Source organism: Eubalaena glacialis, chromosome 16 (genome assembly GCF_028564815.1).
Source record: "Eubalaena glacialis isolate mEubGla1 chromosome 16, mEubGla1.1.hap2.+ XY, whole genome shotgun sequence".
In the NCBI taxonomy this organism is placed as follows: domain Eukaryota; kingdom Metazoa; phylum Chordata; class Mammalia; order Artiodactyla; family Balaenidae; genus Eubalaena; species Eubalaena glacialis.
The window spans coordinates 88,026,934-88,054,868 of record NC_083731.1 but is presented as its reverse complement, the minus strand read 5'-3'; the positions used below and the strand labels follow the sequence as shown (position 1 = coordinate 88,054,868).

Here is a 27,935-nt window from a genome sequence, read left to right as displayed (position 1 = left end):
TCTTTACTCCCAAGCGTACCCAAGGTCGGCTCCCATCAGCTCCATCCTTCACGCCGTCGTGGATCTGCTTCCCTGCCAGGCACAGCCCTCCTGCTCACGAGAAGTCCCACTCCAAAGTGGCCCTGGGATTCCCTTCAGGTGCATTTCCCTGTGTCTGTGTGTGTTTAGAAATAGAATTTATTTTTCTTTCCATCTCTTTAAACCTTCTTTGGAGAAGACCACGCACACGGGGTAACTCTCAACAAGACGTATCCCTCTCGATACCATGGCACTGTCTCCTCTGATCCCCGCTTGCTTCTTCCAGCAGGAAGGCACTGCAGCCTATTCCTCTCTCTCAAGGATATTTCTGTTGCTGTGTGGGCACTAGGTTCAGAGTTTGGGAAGGTGAGTCACCCAACTGCCTCTGAAATCGTATCACAGAGACCATGGTTCACTTAAAGCAGTCATTGCGATGGTGAGAAATACAAAACCACACATAATAATAATACCTGCCATAATGAAACACTTACTGGGCACCAAACACTTCTAATTTAATCTTCACTAAAATCCTATGAGGCATTTTTATTTCTATTTTACAGATTTTTTTAAAAAAGAGATTCAGAAAGGTTATAACTTCCCCAGACCACACACAGGGCCAAGATCTAACCCCACTCCGTGCAAACCCATACCCTGTCCATACCCCCATATGGGGTTGTTATTGGTGCTAATAGAGATGTTTATCCTGGGGAAAACATGACTCCAGGGTACATGTTATACCGTTCAAATAAGAGAATGGTTTTCATGTATAAAAATTTCTGTGGCTCCAGAGACAGATTTGGGGTTCACTCTAAGGAAAAATATTCCACCAATTAGAACAATACTCATTTGTATTCATTTATCACCAACCACATGCTGAATCTTTCACACCCTCTGTCATATTTAATTCCCAGGTAAATCTACAAAGAAGACATTATCAACCACATTTATAAATCAGGATTCAGGACCCAGAGATGGTAAGTCATTTGTCTAAGATTTCCTTGCAAATGCCAAGTGTCAAGACTGGAACCCAGGTTTCCATTCAATTTCCTTATTCTATACTGCTCCCCAGAATTGAAGTAAAAGGGAAACACTTTGCTTGAGATTCTAAAAATCTCACACAGTCAGCATGCTTTAGGGATAAAAGTGCCCTAAAATCTCTCCTAAGAGCTAATTACAATCTTGTATTTTCAAGCACATGGCAATTTTATAGTCTGGCTGGATGTAGGCAGCACAAAAGCCCTCACACACGTGCTGGAAAACACTTTTGAATGAATATGCTAAGTCAGACAAAGACAAATATCATACGATACCACTTATATGTGGAATCTTAAAAAATGGTACAAATGAACTTATTTACAAAACAGAAGTAGAGTCACAGATGTGGAAAACAAACCTATGGTCACCAGGGGAAAAGGAGGGGAGAAATAAACTGGGAGATAGGGATTGACATATACACACTGCTATATATAAAATAGATAACTAATAAGGACATACTGTATAGCACAGGGAACTCTACTCAGTACTCTGTAATGGCCTATATGGGAAAAGAATCTAAAAAAGGGTGGATATATGTATATGCATAACCGATTCACTTTGCTGTACACCTGAAACTAACACAACATTGTAAATCAACTACAGTTCAATAAAAATTAAAGGTAAATAAGTAAATAAATGTGATAAATATATAAGCATGAATTACAGAATAGAGATATAGACATATCTATATGTTTATATAGATATAGACAGCAAAAAGGGTGAGTTTTTACAATTCACTAGTTCTTTTCAGTTAATTATAGCCAATTGAGTTACTTGTGTAAAAATACACTCCCCTATGTTTAGTTGTTAAGCAGTGTCTCAGATAGGATCCCTAGACCATGATTTGATTAAACTAACATCCTTTGGATCAGAAGTATTTGAGAAATGAGTTTATTTATGAAAAATGGAATCTTTTTTATTTTGTCATATTTTATTTTTAACATTTCTTGCTTACATTCATTAAAGATTTTTAAAAATAAAAAAACATGTTCTTATTTATCTAATGTCTAAATATTTGGACTTGGAGTAATAAGGTCAATGAATGATCACCTCAAAAGCTGACCATTGTTTTATCTCTGTGCAGAGTCAGCGCGACAATCACTTGAAAATATGAATCACAGAAACTGTGTCCACAAAATTACAGATCTGTGAATTTGTGAAAAACAATGTTCTGTTTTTTTCCCTTTGCTTTATATAAAAATAGGAGCATGCTACAGCCTTCCTCACACGGAAGGGTTCATGAACGGCTTCATGCATTTGCTGTTTGGAGAACCATGATAGTAGTTGGCAGGCAACCACTACTGGAGGGGACACAAAGGAAATGCTAGTTAGAAATAGGTCAAGAGAGCTTTTTAAGGAAAATTGGGAATGAATCCATAAAAAACCAAAATGACTGAATTTTACATGATTACTGCAATTGAACAGATGCTTCATCTGTTAAAATCCTACATTTTTGCTCATTTCCCGAACCATTTCAAATTGTCTCTTGATAGGATTTTATTGGATAAATTAGATAGTTATAAAATGGAAAAAGAAGATGTCTATTTACTGACTGCTTCTAAAAATGAATATTTCTGAAGCAGCAGGGACAACATTTTTAAATAGAGAAAGGGTAGAATAATATTCAAATGTACAGTTTTTCTTTCAGAATTCACCCAAATCTAAAAACAAACCGTATGATTGTTCACTATTTCCATAATCTTTATAACTATAATGGCTAAGTAATTTACATTAAAAACTCATCAGTGGAAAACTATTAAGGGCAATTGAATGTAGTTCAGAAAACACATATTTAATGTCCTTAGCAACGAAAGTTACATGTGTGTTTGTCTTGTAAGCCTTTGGTCACTTTCTTGTTTTCTAAATATTTTCCCTTTTTGGTTAAGTAATCTGAAGATATTATAGATGCAAAACAAATATTCCAAGAAAGAAATGCTGGTCATTCTCTGCAAACCCTCTCCTTACACATCCAATCGGCCACCGTGTCGAAGTGCTCAGTCCTATCACACCTTTTGAATCCATTCCCTCCATCTGTTCCTGTTGGTTCAGGTCCTTACCCTCTTTTACTCAGACCACTAGGTCAGGGTCCCAGCTCTTCTCACTGCCCCAAATCGTTTCCCCTCCGACGAATCCTTCCTGTTGCCACCGAGCTGATCTATAACGAAGCACGACTGAGCCTTTCCGCAGCATAACTACACTCAGTGCTTCAAGTTCAAAGGCTTCAGAGACAGGCTCACCTCTCCTGCCTTGCCCCACCCCCTCCTTCCTGAGCATCCTCCCAGAGCCCTGCAGCCATGCTCATATCGTTGTACCTTTTTTGCACATTTCCCTGGACATTCTGTTTTAAAGATGTTAAAGTGGGAAAAAAAAGCACCAACAGCTAGGCATGGCTTAACCAGTCAACTGAGTGGACACAGAAGGCTGAGACAACTCAATCCAGGGAGAATCCACGCTATGAATTGAAAGAATGGGCTAATCCTAACCTAACCCTTTGAGCAGCCTTCACTAAATAATTGTAAGTAAATTCGGTAACATTCACGGTATTTACTCTAAAAATGTATGGTCACAATTTCCTGTTCCAGAATAGGGAACAAGGGTTCTTAATCATCTCTTATTGTAACATGACCTATGGATCCAAAGAATATGATGACGAGGTACTATTAGTAAAGTGCAGACATAGAGATGACCCTCCCAGTGTTTGCCTTTTTCAGTGGCTGTGAGCAGTGGACAGAGAAGCCATCAGTTGCCTCCTCCGTACTTAACACGATATCTGCAAGACATGCGTCCTCCTTGCAAACCTTCTCTCCTCTCCTTCTGGGGCTCGACTGAAGCTCTAAGCTAAGCCCTCCCTAGTTAAAAATAAAGGTATGGTAAACATGTATGACGGGTCTGTAGTACATCATTGTCTTTTAAAAAACACATTTGCCTTCATCTTTCTCCATGCAGGTGAAAGGAACAAATTAAATACTGTCTGAAATCCATTCATTCGGGACTCTGCATTCAGCCACCACTTTGTTGCAACATGAGAACGGTCAATTCCTTTTCATTGTTTTCCCTTTTGTGGGCAGTGGGGAGCAGGTAGCAATTTAACTTTACGTCAAAATGTCAAATGGTTTGGCTGTGCCTTCCTATACCAGATGGCACAATCATATGCCATCACTTTTATACAGCTTTTCTGTCTTTTATATTTTCTACGATTGTTCTAGGGATTTTGTTTTTTTCTATTCACTCTTTGAGGGTTTTTTCTACAGCACCTATTTACTTGGTCTAGGAGGTGCTGTAGCTTTCAGATTGAGTTTGCCTCTGAAAAGAATTAGCGTTTTGTTTCTGTACTGTTTTTCGATGGCTACTGCTTTCAATCATAACAGACTAGAAATGAGAACCATTTATATTAAAGTTTCACATATAAATCGTTTTGCCTACTGCTTAATTTAAAAAAATCATCTTGAGTCGATTTGACTCTATGCTATCACTTCTATATGAGATTCCTTCCCCCAGGACCCCTCCCCAGGAGATTCAGTAAATGAGATAATTTAAAATCCTGTTTCATGCTGGGTAATAAGTTAACTTTCTATTATTCCGAAGAAAAAGCTACCAGTTGATTTTTCAGCGAAGGGGACCTTCCTAAGCAGTGTCTAAACGGCAATGATTCCCACAGCCATGAATGTTAAATAACACATGTGTTTCTATGGCTGTGACTGTTCCTCTTCTCCCATCTGTGCCTTCTGGTGACTGCGCCGAACTTGCCCCGGCTCTGCACACAAGTCCCTCCTTCCCCGAGAGGAACCTGCCTGGAGCGGAGCAGCACTTGGGGCTCCTCGGAGGACCACCCTGCAGTTTAAGAAGTGCCCCCCGACACAGCTGTACACCCAGGGCCCTGCCACGAAGACCAGGGAAAAATAAGACGTCTAGGGTTTGCTTTAACACACTGACGCAAAGAAAAAGAGGGTCATGAACAAATGTGGTGGATTTCCATCATCACTGAATCTGCCCATTGGCTATATGGATGTTCATTGTAATAGTTCCCCCTACTTCTGTGGATGCCTGAAATTTCTCATGATAAAATTTTTATCACAAGGTAGAGGGGTACCAAGGCCAAGCATAGGATTTCTGTCAATTCCAGGTAAGGAGGGTGAAAGCCCAAGCACCCCTCCACATACACCAATACTTTCCCTTTGTCCCATGGACCCACTCTCCACCCTGCTCTGGGCCTCTGGCCAGAAATCCCCACCACCAACCAAGAAGGACAAGAAAGACGGGTTTGCAACTGCTCATTAGGCTGGGATGGTGGTGGCAGCACCGTTCCTGGGGCACCTGCGTGATGACAGATGCTCTGGACTGTGGGTGAGCCACCAGTGCTGGTTTCTGGAGGATGGAGGGATGAGAGCAATGGTGCCTTTTTCCACATCAGGTACTACACAAGTGTCTTACATTCACAGTCTCTGATCTAACATTATTATAGGCATTATTTTCCCCATATTATGAAAAGAAGTAACTTACTCAAGGCTCCATGACTAGTAAATGGGATTCAGACCAAGTTATGTCTGGCTCAAAAGTTTATACTCTTCCCATTACACAATTTGTTTTCTCTTAAAGGAGCTGGGAGGGTGTTTGTTGAGTTGGTTTTGTTGTGTTTGGATGCAGATGTAGGTGTCTAAGGAAGAGAGGAAAGAGAAGACATAGAAGGGACAGGATGGGAACCATCCTCCCCTCTCTGGCCACACACGAAGGACCGGTTTGGAGCCTATGAGGACAGAAGGTGAAGAACCAGTGCCATGAAATACTGAATGGGAATAAGTCCATGCAGCACTGCCTCTTTCCTAGGAAACAAAATCAGCACGGGCTTGAGGAGAAGCCATTCCTCTTCCCGACCTACCATCCACAGGTTGCAGTCACTTTGGTCCCAAGGGAGTCCGTTGGGATAAAGTCTTACTGAGGCATCAGCTGCAGGGGTCATGACAAGTGCCCTTGACCAAGAGGCTCAAGTGGAAAGAACGTGAGCAAATTCGTTCCTGGGCCCATAGGAGATGTCACCGCCCTGAGGACACCCAGAAGTAGCTGGGGAAGAATTTAAGCCAACAAGAACAGCATGGAGGTTAAGGTCTTACCAACAGGTGAAGATCTGGAGCCATGGAGACATGGGTGTAAATATTAATTGACCTTATTTATACTCACAAGCTATTGAAACCTAGGAGGTGTGGAATAATTGCTAATCCACTGTTCTTTCTTTGGACTCTACCTCCCTGGCTCTATTCCGGGGTTACTGCCACCAAATCCATGACTCCATCAGAAGTCAGGGCTGGCAGGTTTGCTTCGCCCTCTACTGCACACCTGCTCTTCCCTGTCTGGGCTTAGTTTTCATACAATTGGACTCAGCTTATCTGCCTGCTCTCCTGAAGACTGGACTCTGCTCTCTCATCTGAATCTTTGTTACTTCGATTATGGGATAATAGGAAATAAATATTTGGTCTTTGCCTCTGGATCCTGGCACAGAGCTCCTAAAACTCTCGGAATTTCCTGAGTGATAAGAGGGTTTTCTGTATGCTGATGGCAGGGCCCCCAGGTAGCCTCAGATGGGGGTGGGGAGGGGAGTTGTTCACCCAGGGAACCAACCACATGATTAAAGGGTAGGAACTTTCTGACCCGTTCTGATCTCCAGGGAGGGGAGATAGACTAGAGATTGACTTCAACCACCAACGGCCATTGATTTAATCAATCACGCCAACATGATGACACTTAGCTGGGAACTCTGGAACAACCACCAAGCTGCAGGAGTTTCCGGGCTGGTAAGCACATGGAGGTGCTGGGATGGGATGTGCACCTGGAGAGGGCCCGGGAGCTCTGCACACCTGCTGCCCCCAAATCTTGACCTATGCATCTCTGCCATGAGCTGTTCCTGAGTTGTATTCTTTATAATAAACTGTAGTCATAAGTAAAGAGCTTTCTGGGTTCTGAGTCAGTCTAGTGAATTATTGAACCTGAGGGCAGGGGTCCTGGGAATCCCTGAATTTGTAGTCGGGGTAGCCTGGGGATCCCGTCCCTGCTGGCACCTCAAGTGAAGGCGATCCCGCAGGACTGAGCCTGTAACCGTGGGGTCTGTGCTAACTCTGGGTAGTTAGTGTTGGAATCAACTTGAATTGCTGGACACCCAGGAGGTACTGGTGAATTAGGGAACCGATTGTTGTTGGCAAGATCCTCATCAGGTTGTCGACATTCATCTTAAATGACATTCCGACACTGCCAGGTGGTCAGGACATTCTCCCAGCCTCCCTGGACAGACTGACACATGAACCAGCATAGAGCCGTCAGGTAAGGGCCTCCTACACACAGCCCTCCTGGCCAGAACTGCCATCATCTCTCACCTGGGTTGTGACAGCAAACCATAATGGGTTTCCCCGCCTCTACCCCTGCCCTCCACACAGCAGCTAGAGGGACCCTTTTACAAAGTAAGTCAGACCGTGTCACTCCCTGCAGTGGGTCCCCATCTCCTTCACGGCTTCCTCTTCAACCATGACTTCGACTCCCTGGCCCTCAGTCCCTCCCCGCCAGCACACCAGTCTCCTCCCTGTTCTTGGAACGTGCCAAGCAGCGCCCACCTACGGGATCTGCACGTGCTCCCCTGTCTGGAACATTCTTCCCCTAAATAGCTTATGACTAATTCACTCACCTCCTTCAAGTGTTTGCTCAAATTTCATCTCCAAGAGGTCTTTCCTGAGCATCCTATTTAAAACTGTGACACACGTTCCTACAACACCCCATCGGACTCCCACCTCCTTTTCCTGCCCACTGTTCCTTTTGTTCCATTGTATGAAGTACCATATAATTTAATTATGTATTATGTTTACTGTGTACCGTCTTCCTCTGTTAGAAAGGAAAAGTCACAAAAGTCGGTATCTACATCCATTTCATTCCCTTCCATATTCTAAAGACCAGGCATAATAAATGCCCAACACGTGTTAGCTGAATGAATGACTTTAAGGACAGAGCTTCTGTAGCGAGCAGAACTCTGTGGGGTCTTCCCGGAACAGACCACCCCCACCAAGTCCTCTGCCTGCCTCTTGTCTGTAGAAAAACTATAGCCTCCTAGGCCTTCCCCCAGTTCCAAAGAGTAAATTTAATCAGAGAAGTGAGAAAACGCAGAAAGAAAGGAAAACAGTCAAGCAAGACAAAATAATAATAGTTTAGCCATTAAACAAAGTCAAGGACCTTTAGTTCCTCCTCCAGGGCTACAGATGATATTCTGAGCCATGTCCTTTGAGCTGTTTTGCAGATACTTAAATCCCCACCAGTTAACTGCATGCTGCCCACAAGCATGGAGACCCCAGACCTGTTGGAACCAGAAGGTTGATGATGTTGACTCCCAATCACTTCACCACCAACCAATCAGAAGAACGTCCACAAGCTGATCACGCCCTCCACAAGCCCCCTCCCTCCCCCTGTCTTTATAAACCTTTACCTGAAAGCCTTCAGGGAGTTCAGGCCTTTTAAGCACTAGCTGCCTGGACTCCTTGCTTGGCGCCAGCAATAAACGCTGCACTTTTCCTTCACCACAACTGCGGGGTCAGTACGCTGGCTTTACGACGTGTGGGCGAGTGGATCCAAGTTTGGATCGGTAACAGTTCATCTGGAGGATCCTAACTGAAAGGGCTGCACTGCCATTCCCTGGTTAGATGGACACTCAACACCTTGGCTGGACCCTGCAGGAAGATAGCACTGGTGCAGTTGTGGCAGGGCATGAACCTGACAAGGGCTCTCCACTTGGCCAAACTTTAGAAGGCTCCTCTGAGCCCTCTTTTCAACTAGGCCTTGTCCTCGGGCTCTGTCTTTGAACTGCCTAGCCCAGTTTTAGCAAGAATCCTGCTGTCAGTTTAGCAAGAATCTCCTCACCCTTGAGATCTGATTAACCCCCGCAGCTAACCAAAGTCCTCCTCCCGACCCTTGATACCTTATCACCCTGGCCTGCCTTCAGCAAGTACCCTGTCAAGCCGGTTTAGCTGGAATTCCCCACCCTGGATGCCTCCTCTTATTAATTTGCCATCCACTGGCCCCCTCTCTCGGCTCACTGGCTATAACTACCTAGCTGTCTTTGCTGTATTATGAGTTAAGCCAGATCTCCTCCACAATTGCAATTGGTGTCAAGTCCTAAATAAAATCTTCCTTACCATTTTAACAAGTATCAGGATAATTTTTTCTTTAACCAACCTTATGAGTTTGAACAAGTCACATAACTTCAGTTTTCTCATCCATCAAATGAGACACTAAGATAGGACCTCTTAGACATTGTCACCAGCCTGAATCAACCCCAAATGGACCAAGCTCTTTTAGCACCATGTACCTAGAACTGTTTCCTTAGCATCCTAGGGGGCTTTGGTTTCCCCAAATCTCGTCCACCCCTCCATATCCTGGAACCTGCTCTTTGCACTGTCACATACTGACACTCCAGAGTCCCCCTGAAGGCAATGGAAGGGAACCAATCCCAAAGCAGCCTTCAACAAGTGAGACTAACTCAATTTTTAGTTTAATGTTCAGATGGTATAGTCAATAATATATCTGCTTTTATCTTAGCGTAACATTTTATATTGCTTATCACATAGATAATCTAACTTCTTTTCCCCAAATACTTGCCTAAAGCCAGTTCCCTGGGAAAGCTCTGTGTGTTAATGCAGTGGCTCAGAGCAAGGCCCACGGCCCACACATGCCCCTGAGAACTCGGGATACAGTGCTCCAGAGATCAAGCCCACCCCGGATCCTTTATAGCTTTAAAACTCATTATCTTGCCCCAGGGACAAAAAGACCAGACAATCAAGTTTTACATAGTAATGGTCTTAATAAGACAGGTTTTAAGTGTCTTAATAAAAATGTGTTTATAGGTTGATGCTTTGATTATCAACCCATATACTCTGCTCTATGTATTCATAAATGTTGCTGTAACCAGTCACTGACATTTTCACTTTAAGTAAATTATAAGTTCTGTGGAAATTCTAAAGTACCCAAAGCCTATAGGATGTAAATCTCTGCAAAGATATTCTCAAAGTTAATTTACACTTTGTTCTAGCTGTAAATAGACTTTATCACCTAGTGACTGCAAAGATCATCTAATCTGTTGGTTTTTTTCACTATATGTTAGATGCTTCAAATCAATCCTGGTTGTTGAAAATGTATACTTAGTGTCAGCATCAATGAGTCTATGTTATCACTGCTATTTAAAATAAATTTATAAATGAAATTATTTCTAACAAATCAGCCAACTGATAAGTTGAATGTAAATGAGGTCACCTTTAATTTGAAAAAACATCTACTTTCAAAACTACATGGAGAAAAGCACCACATGGAAGCAGTTTAGAAGGTAAAAAAAAGAAAAAATCCAAAGAAATACTGTGATATAACACATATGATGCTACATGAGGGTTCTTCTTTCAAGCTTAAACAATTTAGCATCAGAAATAGTGAGAAAATTCATCTCAGGTGACTTCTTATAATATTAGAAATAATCAAATATTCCAACTTGTCAGTAAAAGTCAGACCCATTAAGTAGTCTCTATACCTGTGTGAACCACACATTTGAATGACAATCAGTCACAAAATGAATCCCGATTTGTTAAGAGGTTAAGTTATTTTGAAAAAGTTACACTTATTTCCTCTGTCTAATGAATAAAAATTTTCAAAAGGTAAAGAAAAAAAAACAAATATTGGGTTTTTTCAATATTTCAAATTTGGAAAGCCAAATTTAAAAAATCTTTTTATTCATTGACATCATTGGGTTACAAGATGTGAAGCCCTACCTGGTCTCTGTGGCCCTAAATTTTGAATTACTGAACACACTATTTGAATACAGCCATCAAAAACCAGTGAAAGAGTATTTTGTTATATGCTTAAGAAAAAAGAAGAGCACAGAGAAATTTAAGGGGTAATTATAAATATACACCGATACTATATTTTTGCATAAACCCTCAAGCTTATAAAATATGTTCTCATAAAATAGCAACTAAATTTGAGGAAAGGAGCAAATGTTATCTTTTATCGTCATAGTTTATAAAGGAAAAGCAGAGAGCTCTCTCTCTCTCTTCTCTCAGCTTATTTGATACAACTCCAAGTACTTCACAGTTGTTATTTAATATTTTCTAAATAATCATATGGCCAGTGAAAGGCACCAATATATACATTTTACGAAGAAGAAAACAGGATACATCTAGTCAACTGTCCATTGTAAGAGCCACACCAGGAAACAAAATCCAAAACCGTATAGAGAAATGTAAGGAGTGATTGTCAACCACGGCTTGAAGTGTTATCTGCACAATTCCCATTAGAACCAGTGTATCTATGGTTGATTCACTTTTACCTCTGAAGAGCTTTCCTTTGTTTTTGCCAACATATGTTTCATATGGGAAAACCCAATAAGCCTTAAAATCACAGTGCAAAGTGTTGTAACTTAAAACATTAACTCATTTACCTATTATCCTTGGTCTCCATTATCACTTGGCCTGGAATATCTGTCTGGGAAAACCATGAAAATATTTTTCTTTCTTCCAAGTCTTTTCTTTGTGTTTCCTGTAAGCGTGTACTCCAGTTCAGCTCTGCCTGGCCAGTGAAAAGGCCGTTTTCCCCTCAGCATCCACTCATCATCTGACGTCCGAAAGCGTTGCTATGTTTTGTGTTTGTGTTCCTTAAAGTATGACTCTCCAGTCTCAAAGTGTTGCCTCCTTGGGTTACGCCTTCTGACCCAACAAACCACAGATGTTCTTAAGGTAAAATGGTATTGATTAGCTAATGGGTTTTGGCTTTTCCCCAAAGCAAAGATAAGCTATTTTCATCTGAGAATCTTCCGTATTTCTTTTTGAAGGAGTTGGGAAAGATATGTAGACGCTCTCGGGCTCCGTGTTCCTCACCCTTATCTCAGCAGACGTGCAGTACTCCTTGGCGAGCACCTTTCTTCTTGTTCCTGTGATACCTGCATCTTGGCATCACTTTTGGGCTCCTGAAAGAAAAATCAAGGAAGGGTAAAGGAAGGGGTAGGGGAAAGTACTCAAAGTAAAGGCACTGACAATGCAGTTCCTCGTGGAAGACTGCCATGGTTCTGAGCTACAGGGACTTTCTAATTATAAACTGCTGGTTGCACCACAGCCCTGCCAAGTAGCATGGCACTTAGCCTTCCCCTCACCACCGGCAGACACACATCGTAACCACACAAGGCCGCCTCTATAAATAAAGACATGTCCACTTAATTTAGTTTCATGTTCTCACTACCTGCGCATTTCTCCTCATCCCTCTAGTTCCCCGGCTTCTTCCAAGTAGAATATGTGCTTCCCACAATGTGCCTTTTTTCAGGAACAATACCCCTAGATCCAAGCCTATGACTTTACACATTATAGCTCATGTTTGAAAATGAAACATCTACTTTTTAAGAAGAAGAAATTTTACTAGTAATATGCTTAATAACCATTGTTGCCTGCAACAGTCTAACATTTTAAGAAATAAACTAGAAGAAAAAAATGACAAACTGAAACAATGGTAAGCCAGAGGGATAATGAAATTGAATTTTCTACCCACTCCTATAAGTATCATGGTTACAAATTCTTTATAATTTTCAAGGCGCCCTCTTAGACATTATCACAGTTCTTTGATAGAGACAGAAGTGCGTTAAAGCAGGAAGGTGAGTTGCTGTGCTTCAGCATCCTCGACTAGAAAGTGAGGGACTGAAAATGGGAAAACCAGTTCCTGACTTCTTATTCTGTTTTTGCTACCCAGCAATGTTTCCTTTTGGACAAAAGTAATGTAGAGATAATAATCTAAGCTATATTTAGAACACTATAGATTCTTGGATTCATTAAAACCCAGGGAAGAAACTCAAAACTCACTGCAAATTCTTCCCCAAACACTTCCCTAGTGACTTGCTATAATAAAAATATTCCTAGGCACCATGAGTGAGATTAACAGAAACAAACCAATCCAAAATCTTATTATTCTTTTATAAGAAATCATATATCAAAAAATTTGACTGCCTCCTGTCAAGAATTAGAATAATTCTAGATTTTAAATTAAAATTTAAGAATTAAAATTAAACTAAGGAATTGTAGTAGCAAGAGAATGGAAGCCTTTGGTATGATAATGGATTTTAAAAATTGGACTCTTCAATTTGAAATGCTCAGATTCAGAGACATTATGTATAATAAAGTGGAAGAACAGGATTGATTTCTTTATCTGTAGAATGAGAGAATTAGAATGTGTTCTAAGTTATCAACTCCTCTAAAATTCTATGATTATAGACAAGTATATGTACTTTTAACTCATCAACAATTGTGAGAATAGGAATTAATCCAAATATGCTTTTTTTAATTAATTTTTATTGGGGTATAGTTGCTTTACAATGTTGTGTTAGTTTCTACTGTACAGCAAAGTGAATCAGCTATATGTATACATATGTTCCCTCTTTTTTGGATTTTCTTCCCATTTAGGTCACCACAGAGCAGAGTAGAGTTCCCTGTGCTATACAGTAGATTCTCATTAGTCATCTATTTTATACATAGTATCAATAGTGTATATATGTCAATCCCAATCTCCCAAGTCATCCCCCCCCTTTCCCCCCTTGGTGTCCATACATTTGTTCTCTATGTCTGTGTCTCTATTTCTGTTTTGCAAATAAGATCATCTGTACCATTTTTCTAGATTCCACATATATGCGTTAACATACGATATTTGTTTCTCTCTCTCTGACTTACTTCACTCTGTATGACAGTCTCTAGGTCCATCCACGTCTCTACAAATGACCCAATTTCTTTCCTTTTCATGGCTGAGTACCAAATATGTCTTTTAAATACAAAACAAAAGTTTTGTCAGTGAAAATATCCTTTTAAGGAAAACCATAAAATATGCGTGTATTGTTGAACAGATGCAGGCATGAACATACATGAATGTTTATGGCAAAACATGAGCCTCCGAGGGAAATCTGGAATTGGCTATCCTTGGAGCAAGAAGACTTTCAAGGCTTTGCCTGCAGCCTGCGTGGGTTATCCGCGCAGGAAGTTCTGCCACCCTAGGAACATTAGCGGGAAATAGGAGTATCGATCTAAGTGGAACACTGCACGTCCATGCCCACCAGCCGCACTGCATGAGTTTCCATCTCTAATTCCAGCTTCTGGATACATTTTAAAATATGTATTCTGTCATCTGGGATATTAATTAACTTTATATCACCTGGCACGCTTGACATACTTGCTAAACAGCAAAGAGCCCTGTGGCATATTATTATAACTTTCCTCTGGATGGACAATGATACATTCATTACAAAAAAACAATCTTTGGATTGTTTTTCCTAAATAACTCTGCGCCCTAATGAACGTACATCAAACACATTTATTGCCATCATTTCTAGCAGGATACAATGACTTTGCCCAGCGTATTACTAAAGCCAAGATACGGTCTTTCTCCTTGACCACTACTGAGCTGCCAGTCTAATAATCTTGTCAAAGGGAGAAATGCATTATATAGATGTGCGCTTCATGAACCCGTGCTGGGTCCCAAGGATCACCGTGTCCTAACAGCTCATGACCTCTCGCTAGTAATCCAATCTTCAATTTTAATATCGCTTCTATTATGAACATCTTCCTTTTTTAGACACTGGATTGGTTGTGCATGTGCATCTCCCCAGGACCTGTCTTATTCTCTAATTGTGCAGAACTCATCATCTACGGTTGAATAACTATATGCCAGTGACCACGCATGTGGATGAGAGAAGGCAGTGTGTTGACTGGAACATCAGTTTCCCAAACAACAGTCCCAAATTATAGTCATTTCATAATGTTTCTCATATTTGAGATGCAACATACCACTTTGAGGATCTTTGGCCTATTGTGTACCACCTGTTTGATTATTTACTTAATTTTTTTTTCTTTAAATGACTCTCTACTTAAATAAATGTATTATAAAAGGAAACCCAGTACCACGTTCCACAAATAGAAGGCAACTCTAAAAATAAACAAAAGGAATACAAAAGGAATCTTATTAAATTCTGGTTGAAAACACAAGTGTCCATGAAAAACACTGAGTCTTTGACTTGCTCTTTCCTCATTATAAATGGGGATTAGTAAATTTATGGGGCATTCATTGCCTTCAATGATTTTATTCAGAAAGAAGAAAGGCTAAAAATTAAGTATCCATTTCAAGAACTTCGAAAAAAAGGTAATGGGGATAAACTCAAAGAAAATAAGGTTGAGAGTAGATAAGAGTAGAATTAATGAAATAGAAAACAAAGATACAATGGAAAAGTTAGTTCTTTAAAAAGACTAATAATATTGGCCAACTTGTGGCAAGACTGATCAAGATAAAAGCAAAGAAGAAAAAAAAAATGTTGGAATGCATCAGAAATTAAAAAGATAAGAGAATATTATTTTTTTTTAAAAAACTTTGTTTTTGGCCGCGCTGTGTGGCTTGTGGGATCTTACTTCCCTGAACCCTGGCCCTGGCAGTGAAAGCGCCAAGTCCTAACCACAGGACCACCAGGGAATTCCCTAAAAAATAAACTTCAAGGTAATGCATTTTCAAATTTTGAAAATGGACAAATCCTTGGAAAAATATAAAGTACCAAACTAATTCAAGAAATAAGTCAATACTATATTAAATAGTTTCAATCACTGATATTTAAAATCTCCCCTTGGGGAAAACATTAGGTTAGATGGCTTTACTGGTAAGATGTACCAAATATTCAATAAACAAACAACTCTAAAAGCTACAGATTCTACCAGAGAACATAAAAACAGACAATATGCCCAAATAACGTCATGAGACTGATAATATTCCCAAATCCAATTATCTAAACCAGACTGGGACAGTCTGAAAAAGGAAAATTACTGGCCAATCTTACTCATGAACATAGATGCAAAAATTCCAAATACGTATTAGAAGTTGAATGGAGCATGTGTAGTATAATAAAAATAATACTTTATGACCAAATTTATTGGACTTATCAGAGGTTAAAATTCAATATCCATTAATGAACCCCCCTCTCAAAAAAAGGAAAGAAAACAAAAAACTTTTAGTAAATAGGAAGTAGATGGGAACTTCCTTAATGGGCAAACCTCACACTGGGCTATCTCCATTTCTAGTAAACATTTCACTGCAGGCACTGCCAGGAAAAGACAGGAAAAAAAAAAAAAATTGAGAGGGGCAGGAGGAGTGGGGAGGAAGAGGGGACAAAACCATCACCATTCACAGATGGGACAGTCGAAAAGAATTTCAGACAAATTAACAGAATTAATGATATTCCTGATAAAGTTCAATTGCGCTTCTACACACCAGCAAAAGTTTTTTTAAAAAAGGAAGTTTTTAAGACGACCATTTATAATAGCAAGAAAAAATAAGTTACCTTGGAATAATTATAACAAAAGAACTTGTATAAAAATTTTAGATAGAAAATCTATAAACTTGAACAAAAGACACCCTTTTAAAAATGGAGAGATATATATGATGGGCAGGAAGGCTCAATATCACTGAAATGTCCGCTCTCCTCAGATTGATCTTTTAATTCAAAGGAATTCCAATCAAAATCACAACAACCATTTTTTTTTTTTTTTTAGATTCCATATCTATGTGTTAGCATACGGTATTTGTTTTTCTCTTTCTGACTTACTTCACTCTGTATGACAGACTCTAGGTCCATCCACGCAGACATAGAGAATGGACTTGAGGACACGGGGAGGGGGAAGGGTAAGCTGGGACGAAGTGAGAGAGTGGCATGGACTTATATACACTACCAAATGTAAGATAGATAGCTAGTGGGAAGCAGCCACATAGCACAGGGAGATCAGCTCGGAGCTTTGTGACCACCTAGAGGGGTGGGATAGGGAGGGTGGGAGGGAGACGCAAGAGGGAGGGGAAATGGGGATATATGTGTACCTACAGCTGATTCACTTTGTTGTACAGCAGCAACTAACACAACAATGTAAAGCAATTACACTCCAATAAAGATGTATAAAAAAAAAAAATCCCAACAACCTTTTAAAATGAAACTTGAAATTCTAAAGGTTTTATGGAAGAACAAGGGGATAAGAATAAAGAAAGACACTCCTTCAGAAGCATGAGGGGAAAGACTTGCTTTACTAAATAGCAAACTGTAATATAAAACTATAATAACTAAGTTGGTATGGCATTCACACAGAAACAATCAAACAGCAGAAAGCTTAGAAACAGATCCATGCATTAATAGAAACTTGATACATGACAGAGGTGTTTGTCAGTTCAGTGGGGAAAGCTGGACCATTCAAAAAATGTTACCTGGGGCTTCCCTGGTGGTGCAGTGGTTGAGAATCTGCCTGCCAATGCAGGGGACATGGGTTCGAGCCCTGGTCTGAGAAGATCCCACATGCCGCGGAGCAACTAGACCCGTGAGCCACAACTACTGAGCCTGCGCGACTGGAGCCTGTGCGCCGCAACGAGAGGCCGCGATAGTGAGAGGCCCGCGCACCGCGATGAAGAGTGGCCCCCGCTTGCCGCAACTAGACAAAGCCCTCGCACAGAAACGAAGACCCAACACAGCCATAAATAAATAAATAAATAAATAAATTAATTAATTAATTAATTTTTAAAAAAAATGTTACCCGGACAAGTGCTTATCCACCTGGAACATAAATGTATCTGTACCTCGCACTGCATACAAGTATTAATTCCAGATGATTAAGGGCATAAGTGAGAAAATGAAACATTAAAGTTTCTGGAAAGAAATATAACCCAATATCTTTATGACCTCAGGGTAGAGAAGAGCTCCTTAAACAACAAATAGAAAGCTTTAACCGTAGAAGAAAAGATGGCTACATTCAAACCACATTAAAATTTAGAACTTCTGTTCACCTAAAGCAAGCTACATAAATCAGGAGAACATATTTGTCACACAGACAATCAAAAAAAAAAAAAACAAACTTGAAAGTAAAAAAAGATACAACCTCAAAGAAAAGTGGGCCAAAGACTCCAATTTATATATACTCTTTCCTATGCATAGCATTTCCGTTTTAAAATGATAAAATTTAAATTTGTACTATATTGTGTCTTCTACATGGGATAATGTTGAAAGTGTTTATAACATGATGAAGAGTATATAATGACAGCTCTGTTTGAAGTAGTAACTTTAATATCTTTCATTTATTATCATAATAGCTGTTCATTAAGAATGAGGTAAAGATGGAGTAACAGAGTCTACGTAATAAGATTTTAAAAGAAGAGGAAAGGAAGGGAGGGGAGGCAAGGAGAGAAAAGGGATTTGCAGACAGGGTCGCCCCTCACAGCATGGCTTCATTTTTTGGTGCCTACTTGAGTAGCACCCACTCCTTCCCTAAATACCTCTCTGTTATCAGGGCATGCATCCAGCCCCTTGTGAAACCTCCCTGAGAACTTATTCCCCAAGCATTCAAAGTATTCTTTGGGGTTCCCAAGATCCACTTGGTGCCAATAAATCCTTCTTCATTAGTATGAAATTCTGCATGTGGTATTTAAATAATAGCACTGTAGGGGAGCAAAATTTGCCATTTATCATACTAAGTGAAGTAAGTCAGAAAGAGAAAGACAAATACCACATGATATCACTTATATGTGGAATCTAAAATATGACACAAATGAACTTATTTATATAACAGACTCACAGACATAGAGAACAGACTTGTGGTTGCCAAGGGGGAGGGGTGGTGCCAGAGGGATGGATCTGGAGTTTGAGATTAGCAGATGCAAACTAGTATATATAGGATGGATAAACAACAAGGTCCTACTGTAGAGCACAGGGAACTATATTTAATACCCTGTGATAAACCATAATGGAAAAGAATATATATGGATGTGTATAACTGAATCACTTTGCTGTGTTGCAGAAATTAACACAACATTGTAAATCGACTATACTTCAATAAAATTAATTTTTTAAAAACTTAGGCTGATTATGTTTAAGGCCCCAAAGACTCAGGGAGAACCTCTGACCTTCCCACGAACTGCCTAAAAGAACACAGAGCACGTGTTCCAGGAAGGGAACATCACCATACATAACTGTATTATGCACTCAGTCTGTCTGTTACCATTCCTCTCTGTGTCCCATTGTCTCTGCCTAGCCCAGCAAATGGTTATTCACCAAACTTTTGCTTTTCCATCTTCATGTCAATTGCCTTCCTCCACTTTCAAGTCCCAAACCCCTATTCCCAACCTCCTCTCATGCCTTTAGCTGAGGATGGTATTTAAGGTGAGGGCTTCGGCCACTCCGGCGAGTTACTCAGTTCCTGGGTCTCACCATGTAGACACGTTAATAAAATTTTGTCTGATTTTCTCATCTTAATCTGTCTCACGTCAATTTCATCCTTAGACCAGCCAGCAGAACTTAGAAGGGAAGAGGAAAATTTCTTCTTCCCCAGCAGTACCTTACCTCTGTGTAGTCCTTTACAATTACATGCATTGTTTCATGTGATCCTCAAGACAACTTTATAAAAGAGGTAGACCAGATAGCTTCCTCATTTTACAGGTTAAGAGTCCGAAGCTATAAGAGGTTAGAGGATGCGCCCACACCCTACAGGCATAGAGAAGGGGACAAGATGACAGAAGTCCTCAGGACCTGTCGGTGTTAGTTTACAGAGATGTTAGCTCTGCCGGCAGAGTGTGAGGGAACGAGGCTGTGCACACCATCACAGAGCCTCCTAGGGCAGTAGGAAGTGACAGAGCCCCAGCAGACCTCTTGACCCCCAGGTAAGGGATTTCAACAATAAACCAGGCTGCTTTCATATAATAATACTGAAATGTGTGGAGCGCATCAACATTCACAAATAATTATATATTGTTTATTATATATATAAAAACCTTTATTATATATTGTTTTACTTACTCTCATGATTATATATTGTTATATATATATTGTTTTATTTATTATATATTGTTTATTATATTTATAATAAACAAGCCTTTATTATATATTGTTTTACTTATTCTCATGATTACTTTGTACTAATTCAAGATCAAAATATGTAGACAAGGAAATATTAAAATGTCTTTCTTGATTCTCAGTACATGCTTTCACACACATGTTTATTCAGTTCAACAAACATCCATTTCTTGGTGTGCTGTGGCCATTCTACATATGCAGATATATGAACTCATCTCTGCCTATAATTAAGCATATATTTAGTTCTATTTCATTTTTATTTTATTAAACTACAGAAATGTTTTGTTCCTTACTGATTATATGGCTACCACTATATAGATTTTTATACTTATGTGTTTAATGCTTCTCTTGTGTATAAATCTTCATCTGATAATGCATCCATTTTTGAGTGCTTCAGTGTATCACACATTTACTTTTATAAATCCTTTACAATAACAATGCATGGAAGATAAAAGCTAGTAGCCTTTTGATGGCATCTAATATGATTGAACAGCAGTCTGATGCAATTTAAAAAAATAAGAAATGTGAACATTCAAACTATCCATACTGATAAGTTGACAATTCCTCAACAAGACAATCAAATTAATCAAGATATGATAAAACTGGGTCTTTTTTTTTTCTTTACTGCTTTCATGATAATTTTGTGTTTACGTATTTCATTAACACAGCCAAGAAAATTAGTATATCCTAAATTTTGTACCCAGTTGCATTGCTATTGATAGTAAAACTGTAATGCAGTATGGTAAGGTTATCTTGTAGAGGTATGGTATCTTTAATTTGTTAAAGTGATTTCATAGATATTATCTTATTTCAGTCTCATAACAGCCTCGTGATTTGGTAGGAAATTATTAATTCCATTTGACAGATAAGGAAACTGGTGTCCAGAAAAGTCAAGCACCATCTCATGCTGGGACTTAAACTAAGGTCTTTACTCCATCTCTTACCTTAATCCCGCTATTGAGTACCTAACACAATACAGACACTCAAATATTATTTCCTTCTCTGCCCTTTGGTCCCCAAAGGGGAAGGAAGCTGCTCCCATCATATCACTTTGGGGTAGAGTAATTCAATCGAGGCCACGACCCGGGAGTCACATAACCTCTCCGTGCCCAGCCTTCCTCACTGTGACACAGGACAGCATGCCCCATCTACACACAGAGTCATCATAAACACCAGCCTGAACGGTGTCTAAAAGTACTTAATGGACGGCAGGCCGGTCCTGCAAATACAGGATGCCAGTCTTTTTGCTCGTGACCTATCCACTCACCCACAAAGGGCCAGGAAATGTTCATGCTCTTCTCGCCCAGTGATCCCTGCCCTTCTCTCACGCATCAGGGGCTAAACAGTCAGTGCCCTATGATGGCTACGAGGGAACACGCCTGGCCGCCCACCCTGGCGAGCTGTGAAATCCCCACGTTCGGCTTTGACTCCTGAAGCCACTGCCCACGGCTAATACAAGCACAGTGTGTCCCTCCAGTGATTTCTTCACCTTCCCAGCAAAAACACCCTATTGTGGCGACCTGGCCTTTCCTCAGAGCATTGACACCATATATGATCTCATTTAAGGAGCAGGAAAGAAACACGCCTGTTCCACTTACTCACTGGGGTGAATATTTCTTTGAGTTGCTCTACTTGAAATGGAAACTGGCCGGATACCCAGGGCTTAACTCATGGCCATTGTGCCCAAGGGCCCTGTCTTAAGGAAGCAGGGACGTTCAGGGTGCCCCTCCCCCCTCACAGTTCACATCGACCCCTGAGCTCTACCTGTCACGAAAGCTTCAGTTTCCCTAGAAGCAGTCTTTTCACCTATTTATAGCAAAGACTAGAGCCAGAGTTGCCTTCAGCGATCTCCTGCCAACAGGATACACATTCCTCTAAAGCTGGGAGTTAAAAATCAACATTACTCTTCATCATGTTTGATGAGACGCATTCACAGGCAGCTAAATCCTCTGTGACGTGCTGAAAATTCACCCTTGAAAGTCCCTAACGTTACAGAAACGAGGAATCAATACAGACAGACTCCGGGCCCACAGAAAGCCTCCACTGGAATTACCCTCAGAATAACGGTCTTGCTCTCCTTGCTGTCAGAACAAAACATGAGTCAGCACAGACTCGAACATGGCATCTTTGCAAAACAGAGAAGTCAGATTAATCCACCCTATAAATCAATAGACCAAAATGTAAGGCAAAGCAAGAATTGCAGCTGTCATTAATAACAGAACTGTATGGGCACAATCTACTGTAGAAAAGGTCATGGTCACTATAGCCTTATTTGACCTCAAGTAGACATCCCTGAAATGGAAGATTTACAGAAATGCACTTTACAGAGCCCAGAAGTGAAGTTAAAGGTAAGGGATACTTATCAGTGGGGGGGGGGGGGGGGGGGAGGGGGTGTGTGTGTGTGTAATTGAAGATTTCCAGTAGAATGTACAGCAGAAAAAATACTGTATCTCAAATTTAATAAGAAAAATGTATAAATTATTCCCTTACTGTCCCAAATCCCTTCTATGTTGTACAAATCTTCCTCGTCCACTTTGCAAAAAGTTCCTCAAGAATGTCTTACTCATCTTTGCCCCCCTACTCGGTCAGACGCAGGGCTATGGATACAGAAGGTATTCAATAAAGAATGAATAGTTTAGTCACTTTGGCCCATTTCCAGGTAATAAAAGACATATATACTGTCATAGCATATCTTGAATCGAGTTGATCTAGCCTCAGCTTTGGGTCCGTCGACGGGCAGAGCTAATTGTTGGAGGCATGGGTTTGGAAGGGTTACCACTGGAATAAACTCCTTGGAGTCTTAGGTTTACCTTTAAAAGCTCAGTTATCTTCAAAGATAAATTTTACATAAAAATAATATGCCATATGGGTGAACTGTATAGTATGTGAATGATAACTCAATAAAGCTTTTAAAAATAATATATTAAAAATAGATTATATGATTGAAATACATCTCTTTTGATATTATCTGACTAATATTATTATTATCTAGCTTTTTGAAGGGAAAAATAACATTCACTCATTCACTTGAAAACCAATGTTTCTCTGGGAGCCTGCCAGGGACTTTGCTCACCAGCCATCTCATCCCAGAGGTGTGGAGGGGAGAGGGTCACTGAGCTATTATTCTCAGGCCCAGTTAAGGAGAAACTGAGGCTCCAAGAGATGAAGCATCAGAGCTAGTCTGATGTAGAGTCCGTTTTCAAAACCGCGTTTACCTGACTCCTAATAAATGTATTTAGAGTCTCGGGTATTTTTTTTCAGTCATTAGCCGGGCCTCTGGGGAAAATGAAGGTGAGTGGTACATAATACGTTCTTCAGGATCAGAATTTTCTTACGATAATCATTGAACTTAAACATTTAATAAACAAAAGTATCAATAAATAAACCCAGGGAAATGTTTGGCATGTTATGGAAAATTGATAAAGATTAGATATAACTTATATTTTAAGTTTAAAAACCTAACAAATTAATATCTTTAGGCTCAAAGTAACTATTATTTAATTTATCAATTAAGATTCTGTTTATATAAGGTTGCCAGACTTAGCAAATAAAAATATGCCCAGTTAAGTTTGAATTTCAAACAAATAACAAATAATTTTTTTAGGTTATGTTTATCTCATGCAATAGTTTCTGTAATTTATCTGGTAACCCTATTAGGACTTTTTTTAATGGTTAAATGTATTATTGCATTAAAAACAAGGAGAGGGGTGGGATGAATTGGGAGATTGGGATTGACTTATATACACTACTATGTATAAAATAGATAACTAATGAGGACCTACTGCATAGCACAGGGAACTCTACTCAGTGCTCTGTGGTGACCTAAATGGGAAGGAAAACTAAAAAAGAGGGGATACATGTATATGATTCACTTTGCTGTATAGCAGAAACTAACACATACATACATCCCCACATCTCCTAAAAGTTTTATTAAAAAAAAAAAAAAAACAAGGAGAAAGACTTAAACCTCTATTAATATGGTGAAATAGTGCACAAATTCCAGATGCCCCAAAAATTCAAATACAAACTCCTCTCTAGCACTTAGTACTTTAATGAAATAAGGAGATCTATGAAGTTTAAATGATCACGCATAAAAATATTCAGGCGGCTTTGACTTATTTTAAAATGTTGTCGTTTCAGAACACGTGAAAAGGATATGTGAACTGCAGAGCCCGTATTTTATTGACTAGAGGATAGACTCATGGTCTCATCCAGAGCAGAATATTGAAAACGAATGCTTGTCTGGATGGCATGTTGCTGTAAGTGGACCATAGATTTCCCCTTACAAAACCGAGAAGCCCCATGGCATCCTGGGCTTCACATCGCCACGACCTCTTAGTGCCCTGAGAGGGCACACAGGGTGCAGGGGTCACCACACAGAGTTGGCAATCTGAGCGCTCACTGATGTCCAGCAAGAAAAGCGAATTTAGATACCGCCCAGTCAACCCCCTCTTTCTACAAATAAGAAACGGTCGGGGCTCCACTCTCTTTTAATTTTACATTCTATAATCTGCAAAATGGGTTGCCTGTTTCACAAGGCTGTTGTGAAAATGAAGAGAGACAACATACGTGAAAGCGTGGTATTTGATCAATAATTGTGATAAACTGGAGTATACCAGGCCTTGAAGGAAATTTAAAGACTGCCTACACCATACCTCTTATCTCAGAGCTGAGGTTAACAGACTTTCCCATTAGCACAAAGAGAAGCCACAGCCAAGACAGAGCCATGCCTCTGATTCCCAGGCCAGTGTTTCTTCCAACTTCCTTATGTCTCCTGGCACAATGGCGCCATCCTCGACTTAAATCTGACACTATGTGCTAAGTGCAGAGTTTAAGGAAAGCAAAGGTGGCCAGGAGAAAGGCACGCAAAATAGAAACTAAAACAGTAACGGGATTGGCAATATGAAAAGCAAGTTCCCACCCAGGTTGTCCAAGATCAGAACTGCCACGGGAATTGTTCCAATTTCAAATCGGCACCCTTTTGCACCGTTCACTTGGACTCATGGCCGGACAGTCAATATCATCCTCAATTCTGCCATCATACAGGATTTGATGGGAGCCAGAAAAAGGAAATTGGCCTTTCCTCTTCCAGTAGAACATGCCTGCGGCAACATGGAAATATCAGCATCACTTTTACAAGAGATCCTTAGCAAGTGCTGAATATATTTTTTGTACTTAGAGCTGATTAAGAAGCACTTGGTGAAAAGATCATTTCAAAATTCATACCTTTAGGGGCTTCCCTGGTGGCGCAGTGGTTGAGAGTCTGCCTGCCAATGCAGGGGACACGGGTTCGAGCCCTGGTCTGGGAGGATCCCACATGCCGCGGAGCAACTGGGCCCGTGAGCCACAACTGCTGAGCCTGCGCCTCTGGAGCCTGTGCTCCGCAACAAGAGAGGCCGCGACAGTGAGAGGCCCGCGCACCGCGATGAAGAGTGGCCCCCGCTCGCCGCAACTAGAGATAAGCCCTCGCACAGAAACGAAGACCCAACACAGCCATAAATAAATAAATAAATAAATTTAAAAATAAAAAAAAATCATACCTTTAGTGAAATGGTATGAGAAACCTCTTTTTTTTATTTTTTAAAATAAAAATTTATTAAAGAATTAACGACAAAACATAATAATAAGCATAAATAGTAAAACAACAAACATAGAATTACCGAGAACCCAATCCCTGTATAACACTATGTACATTCTTACTGTTAAACATGGTCTTATCCAGTGTGAACAGCAATTTATGCTTTACTTATTTTTGCTTGTCAAAAAATGAAGGATTTTCTTCTTTGCTTAATGAATAAATCTTTTGTTACTTTACCTAGGCTCTCCATTTGGGAAGGAAAATCTTGAAAGTATGCTAATCGTAATTGAAATTGTATTATAATTGAAAGTCAGTTATGTTGTCATCAGCTTGCATTGTTCTGTTGGAAATAATTGTGAAAACCTGAGCTCCATCTTAATTTAGTCAACAAGGACTCTTCATTGCCATTTTTATCAAGGGGGTTTATTAATGTCTAGTCTTAAAAAAAGATAATTTAAAATTTTGACAACAGTTTTTTTGGCTCCTACGTACCTATTCATTAAGGAATCATTCACCTAATGACATAAGCAAAATGCCTTTTCTTTCTCCTATCGAAATGCTTTCTATTTCTTCCATCCACCTGGCTCCGGGATGTCAGCAGTCACAGTGAATCAGTAGAAGGAAAGAAGACCAGGGCCCTTAAAAGAGGAAAAATAATCCACATTTCACTGTGCCCAAAGACAATTCAAATCACTAGATTTACAAGAATGTTTGAGAAACCTCTTTAGCCTGATTCCCCACGGACGGGTGGACTGAATGAGAAAATGACAAAACACCCGCGAAGTAGCTACCTTTGTGCCAAGTACCGTGCTCGGTGCCTTCAGATGCACTGGATCATTTCAGGCCTAGAAAACTGTGTGAACAACTGCCATCATCTCTGACACAGGAAGGAACTGAGGCTCACAGAAGTTGAGTGGATTTTCAGGGGCTGCAGAGCTGAGATCTGAACCCAAGGCTTCTGAGAGCAAATCCAGTGTCAAGCAGCAATACACAAGATGCTGCTGATGTAAACCAAAAGTCTTAAAATAAGGCTGTCAATCAGGTTTTCCTTCCTATTATGTGAAGAATAGAAAACCATATTAATCATGGAAAAGATCTTACAAACCAAGCCAGGAACAAGGAAAATATGGGAATATGGTTTGTTTGAAAGGGAGACCGAAGGAGTCTTGACCTCCACAGAAAAGGAGGCAATTGGCCAGCTGAAAAGCCAGGAAGGTAAAGAAAACATGAAGGGATGGCCACGGAGGAAGGAGGAAAAGGAACTGGGTATCATTTGTCCATGATGTGAAGAAGACTGCAGCAAGATTAGGGAAAGACAGCTGGTTAGTCATAAGTAAAACCACTGGGTTATGATAACCATGCATTAACCTAATATGTGTCTGGTTATCAAGGAATAACTTCCGAAAACAATGTGAGAGATTTGCTTTTCAAGTGACAAATAAAATGGGATTAAGTGTCAATCGCTTATCTGCAGTGGAGGAAAGGTAAGAGCTCCCCTCAGTATAACTTCAGGGCAGCTCTCCTCAGCTCCGGGAGCGTATGGGCTTGGCCTGCATTCTGCCTTTTACTCAAATGAACAGGCTTTCCTCACACAGAGAGAACAAAACTTACACAAAAATTAAAGCCCAAGCTATCGACATGTTAGAAGCAAACCCAACACTCTTCACCGAGGTATCAACCTTGTTTTAAGAAAAAGAGTGAGAGATTTTCGTTGCTACTGTTAAAGCTGGGATGCTCTAAGAATTTAATGATCACTTATTAAGATAAAATTTAATAACTAGGTAAAATGTTTTCAACTAAAAGCAGGATTTTCAGATATTACTACTTAAGATAACTGCAATTAAGTGGCATCATTTACGAGCATGCTGTTTCAAGGAGGACAATTACTATAAATTAGACCAGAAGGCACTTGGGGAATCCCGCTTTATTATTCAATAGCACTCTGCTCTCCACACTCTGCATTACAGCAATAGACCCTTTGTGAGCAAACCCACAGCCCGGGGTGCGAATTAAAATGACAAAGCCGGGAGCTCTGAGCATCTCGGCCGCGGGGATCTCTCTAGCAAGGCTGCAGCCGGCGCCTCCCCAGCAAACCGCAGGCTGCGGCCCAAAGTGGGAATCGCCAAAAGAACCCCTAACTTACAGCAGCACAGAGCTTTAAAGAAGCGTCTCTGTCCTCTCACAAGGCCGTTTCCCCAGGCGACCGCAGGGCCCGGCTCTCAGAGGACCTGGTGACCCATCCCCCGCGGAGCCCGCATTCCCGGTGGCCCCGGCCCGCTCCCGTGACATCCGGCCGGCCCCTCGCATACTCACCGGTGGCTGCCAGCATCGCGTCCCCGGCCTTGGTGGTCCTTGTGTCCCATCAGCAGGTTCCAGCGTGACTGCCACCGCAGCCGCACTGGTCCA

At 40.5% G+C, this 27,935-nt stretch overlaps 1 long non-coding RNA gene across 1 annotated transcript; it reads right to left on the bottom strand.

The window, feature by feature from the left end:
* Positions 1-270: 270 nt before the first annotated feature.
* Positions 271-27,935, bottom strand: LOC133076596 (uncharacterized). Its single transcript, XR_009697559.1, has 3 exons — positions 27,843-27,935; positions 11,504-12,028; positions 271-403 (listed from the first exon to the last, which is right to left on the bottom strand). It is a non-coding gene; the product is annotated as an uncharacterized LOC133076596 (long non-coding RNA).